Source organism: Halyomorpha halys, unplaced genomic scaffold (genome assembly GCF_000696795.3).
Source record: "Halyomorpha halys isolate HHAL.00 unplaced genomic scaffold, Hhal_1.1 Scaffold318.1, whole genome shotgun sequence".
NCBI lineage: Eukaryota > Metazoa > Arthropoda > Insecta > Hemiptera > Pentatomidae > Halyomorpha > Halyomorpha halys.
In genome coordinates, this window is record NW_027105968.1 from 127084 (window position 1) to 132727 (window position 5644).

At 29.4% G+C, this 5644-nt stretch overlaps 1 long non-coding RNA gene across 1 annotated transcript in view; it reads left to right on the top strand.

Annotated features, from left to right (window-relative positions):
• LOC106681200 (uncharacterized) overlaps nucleotides 1–4888 on the top strand; it is a 57469-nt gene extending 52581 nt beyond the window's left edge. The window contains exon 3 of the long non-coding RNA XR_001343205.2: nucleotides 4693–4888. This is a non-coding gene — a long non-coding RNA (uncharacterized lncRNA). The remainder of the gene's footprint in view (nucleotides 1–4692) is intronic.
• Nucleotides 4889–5644: the final 756 nt, after the last annotated feature.

Here is a 5644-nt window from a genome sequence, read left to right on the forward strand (position 1 = left end):
GAGCATTGAGGATTTTACGAAGGATTTTGGATTGTATGGATTGAATACAAAGAAATTCGAGGATTTAGTGGAGCCTCAAAGCTCAACTCCATATGTCCAGATTGATCTTATTACAATCATGTAGATCAGTCTTTTGTAATGAGTTGGAAGGTTAGATCGTTTGTCTAGTAAGTGCTGTAATATTCGAAATCAACGTGCAATTTCCTGTCTTTTCAGTTTGGTGTGAGGATTCCAGGTTAATCTCTTGTCAAAATGTAGTCCAAGGTAGCGGATCTGTTTGACAGGGGTAAGAGTAACATCATTAAATGAAACTATAGGGCAGCCAGTAATAAATAACATTAAAAGTAAACTAGTATTAAATTATCAAAAGAAAACAAAAAATAGTTAACAACCATTTTTTTACTGTACTCCTGACAATCTTCATTATAATTTGAAATAATACAGCCAATCATTTATATATATAAACTAGTAATAATTCGTCCTATAATTTGATAATAACATAAAGGCTAATCACATCCATCCTTTGATGAATGGAGCTTGATTAGGATCGGATCCAAGGATTTTGATTATTGTATCCTATTAAATCATGCCTATCCAGAGAGTGAAAGCAAGGCAAGGTTAAATTTCTTTGTGATTTTGATTTAAAAAAAAAATTGATATTCCTTCCTACTAAAATCAGTTAATAATGGAAATTGAGATGGCAGTAGTAATATTGGAAATTATTTATAAAACAAAATTAATATAAATAAATAAAAATCATAATCAGGTAAGTTAGTTGTATGATTGCATTATTGTTGATTTTTATACGATACTTCGAATTTAATACATTTTTAGTACAAATTTTCTTTATGTAAGTAAATAGCGAATTGATAATAATAAAAATTTAATGTGAGCGCGGTAGCCACGGGGTAGAGTGCGTGGCTACTAGTTTAAGGACCTGAGCTCGAATCTGGCTGGGCAGAAAATTGTTTTCTGTTACACTGTAGCCATGCTACACCAGTAAGGCCTCAGTGGAATAGCAAGATTTATTTTGTAGCAAGAGTAAGTACTCACTGCTGCGCATACCCGTATTGTCTGATAGGCAGGGTAGGGTGATAAATAAATAAATAAAAATAAAGTTACACTGTAGCCGTGAGTCAACTCTTGTGGATTCTGGAGACCTCTTGTGTTCCACCCAGCCTCTTAAAATTAGTTACCTTTAATTGAATAAAAATCTGGTGGACGAGCGTGATTTTGACCAAATAACCTCCTTGTACAACCGTTGGTCAAGTAATAGTACTTCTTACTTTTTCTAATTTTTTTATGTGAATTTAGTATCTAACATTCTATTGACCACCTGTTAGTGATCTTGATTCACAAACAAATTCTTGTTTTGACAAATAACCAAAATTACACTAATTTAACAACAAATGGTTTAATGTTTACAGTAAACAAATATATATTAAATATTATGAAAGAATAATAAACTTATTCTCTGAATCCCGTTGGATAGGAAGTTCATTTTTTTCCCACTGCACCGTAACATTAATTAAGGACTGATTGATTAGACTGCTCAAACCACAGTTCAATTAACAATGAAGAGTATGTAAGCTTGTTAACAATAGAAAGTGATGTCGATTCCTGCTAGTTTACTTAAGTTAATTGAATAAGTTGAAATATCAACTTTCCAATCAGATAAAAGTTACTTTAAACGAGACCGCAATCTATTGATGTTAGTTATTTAATAAAATAAGATACCAAATTTTAAAAAAGCTAAGCAACACTATATATATGTTATGTTATTGTAATATTTATTCAATATAAACATTAACCATTCCAATATCTGTATGTTTTGTTAAGTGTTTCAGTAATATTAAAATTAATGTATATAATTGAAGAACATAGTAAAAAATAGCTGTGGAAAATAGGCTTGCGGTCTGCTAATAAGCACATATAAACAAAAACTATTTATTCATGCCAACATTTCGACCTGAATTTCAGGCATTCATCTGGGCTAAAAAAAGAAAGAGATAACAATCACATTTAGAGAAACATAAAAAATAAAATAAAATAATAAAAACACAAATTTTTAAATGTATATAACAATGAATTAAATAGAAAATAGTTTATTAATGACAATAGAAGTAGACAGTAGATAACAGTATAACAATATAAGATAAAATATAATTGAGTGGAATATGGTCTGGGTGCGGTAAAAAAAAACTCAAATAGTAGATAATTATACTATTTTATTGAGCCAACGTTTCGCCCCACGTTGCAGGGCTTCGTCAGGGCTAAAAAAGATACAAACACTATAGTTACAAAAAGGAAAAAAAAGAAAAAACATAAGTGTAAAATAACAGGGGTATAAAATGTAATAAAGTAAGATATAATAAGAAAAATTAAAGGTTGTAAATAGTAAATGAATCGGGGAATAGTAAGAGATAGATACTACTACTATTTGAGTTTTTTTTTACCGCACCCGGACCATATTCCATTCATCTATACACATGGTCAATCAATAATCTTCCGATAAAATATAATATTATAAAAGTAAGAAGACCTTATCTTATAAATATCTTCTTACATGCATAATATTATATTTTATGTTATATTGTTATCAATCTACTACAGTCTACTCCTATTGTTATTAATCAACTATTTTCTATTTAATTCTTTGTTATATATATTTAGAAATTTGTTTGTTTATTATTTTATTTTATTTGTTATTTTTCTCTAAATGATGGTCGTTATCTCTTTCTTTTTTTAGCCGAGATGAATGCCTGAAATTCAGGTCGAAACTTCGGCATGAATAAATAGTTTTTGTTTATTTGTTGATCACCCCCTCCCTCTCTCCTCCTCAGCCTATCTTCTCCACATATTATAAGATAAAATATAATATTCTGCGGTCTAATATCAACACCTCATTATAGAAAAACAGGTGTTCTCCAAGTAAAAAAAAAATCAAGCGTTCAGTCGTAAAATTAAAGTTTTCAGTTTCACCGGGTTGTTTAAGGCTAATATAAAATAAGGAAATTTGTTTTCTAAAGAGAATAAGGTTAATATTAAGTCATGGTAAGTGATTCCTGGTTGAATGTAGAACATTGCTAATTAACTAATATTTTAACATTATAAAAGTTTTTATTTTGTCAGTTACGGTGTTTAACGACCGACCGCTTCAAACCTAAAGTTTCATCAATAGTTAGATATCAAACAATAATTAGTGTATATATAGAAAGATGGTCAGGGTTGCTGTCAAAGGAGAAACAAAAATAGTTTACAACTATTTATTTTCCCACGTTTCGTCCCACTTTGCAGGGCTTCATCAGGGCTAAAAAGATACAAAAATATATCTTACATTATATCATATTATATCTTTATTATTACTTATTTATGTATAATTATTATTTTTTCATGACGTTTATTTAATCTCTCTATATATTTTTTTTTCCGTATTGTTTTTGTTTTATGTACATCTCCTGTATTTTTCAACTGTATATTTTACGTATTTTTATAAAACATTTTACTCTTGCCATTTTTATTCTTATCATTATATCTTATCTTTGTATTTTTACTCTTATCATTGTATCTTTTCAGCCCTGATGAAGCCCTACAAAGTGGGGCAAAACGTCGGAAAATAAATAGTTGTAAACTATTTTTGTTTCTCCTTTGACCGCAACCCTGACCATCTTCCTATACAGGAAAATAAATAGTTGTAAACTATTTTTGTTTCTCTTTTGACCGCAACCCTGACCATCTTCTATATATCAATTTTTACGGTCAACTATATATATAACTATATATATAACAACTATAATTAATGTAAATTTCCCGTCTTATAGAGGTCATTGATTGTTGGACATCGCATGATTTTCCCTTTTCACATGGACAAATTTTAAATCATAAACAAAAAAAAAATAATTTGCAGTATTACAACTTGGTAATTCGATACTCACGTAAATGTTTAGTACAAGGAATATCCAAATTATTTTTAAATGTTTCAAATATCATCAAAGATCCGCGGTTTATTTCTGATCACTGTCAAAGGGCAATGAAGAGAAATGTTGGTGGAACGATTTTTCGAAAAAAAAAAAAAAAAAAAATCGGTGTGTTGGCAACTAGGTAGAAAAAAAAATCATAAAGCGGCCGAAAAGTGTTTTATTTATATTTAAAATGTGAAAAATATTAGTTTTTTGAAAAAAATCAAATTAATACCTATGGACGCATAAAAAGGCGAAATCTGTTAGTGTTGGATAATTGCAATCAGTTGACGTTTAAAATCGTAAAATGTGTCTTTTTATCGTCGTTACCAACAATAAATTTTTCATTAAAACTAAAAACATAAAAAAATAGGTTTTCCCGGAAAACAGATTGATATAAGATCAAAATGATCCTAAAAAGATTTTTCAAAGCACTATTTGTTCACAACAACAAGAGTTGGTCTGTAAGCGTATTTTCATGAAATATGTTTGATTTGCGAATTAATACCTCAAAAATTCTTACTTCGAAAACGGAGGGGAAGTATTGTAATGGCGGGGAAGACCGTCAAGCATATTAAAGGTATTAAATCGAATATCACAAATATTTCACGAAAATATGTTTGTACAGAAGCTCTTGGCAAATATGTAGAAAGAAGTTAAAAAATCGTAAAGCAATTGTGTTGTACGGTTGAACTTAATTTTTTGTTGTGATTAATCCTTTTGTTCTTTACAGAAATGCCGAAAGTTAGTAAGTTACTAATGTGTACTTGAAAACTTATTCAATGTGTGCACGACACAAGGATACATAAACAAATTCAATGTCGGACCGCATCCGTGACAGCCAGTGAGATAAAAAAAAATTGGAGAAATAAAATATCACTCATAATGTCAAACTAATTACAACAAATGAGAGCACTGTTTGAATATAATATTGTAAGTATAAAGTTAATCTGAATCCAGTAAATTATTAAATTAATAGCCAGCAGAGCGTCCCTCTCCACTCTGTAATAAACAAAATGGTGCTACTAATTGCTACATATAATAAAAGGGTAACTTTATTTGCTTGGATATATATTTGTTAATATATAAAAATTGTTAATATATTATTAAAATAAATTAAGAAGATAAAAAGAGAGAAAGAAATATTGTAAAGTATTAAGCTCAGATAGATTCACTTTTCATATTAGTAGAATTGATAGGTGTTTCATCAAATAAAGGAACCCTCATTAATTTGAGCAATGGTATTCGGCAATTGTTAGAGATTATCTTGGTCACGGATCTGCCTTGGTTGAATTCACTGATGTCTTAATTTAAGCAGATTCTTTTTCAATGGTTTTTGCAAATCGTTTTCTGCTAAGTGGATATGAACTTCACGGTATGAAGCCATACTTGACGAAGATCATCATTAAATGTTTAATTCTCACAGTTTTATGGACATAATTATTCAATTTTAAGATGTATTATATATATACTAAATTTAAATTATCAGAAGTGAATTCAAGAATGTGTATATGTTCTAGTAATTTTAGCTAATTATAAAATTCACCGCAATGGAGAGAAATGAAAAACTTAATAGTGACATGGGGGAAATGGGCTCCACTAAACCTTCGAATTCCTCTCGTATTCAATCCTTACAATCCAAAATCCTTCGTAAAATCCTCAATGCTCCTTACTTTGTCACAAAT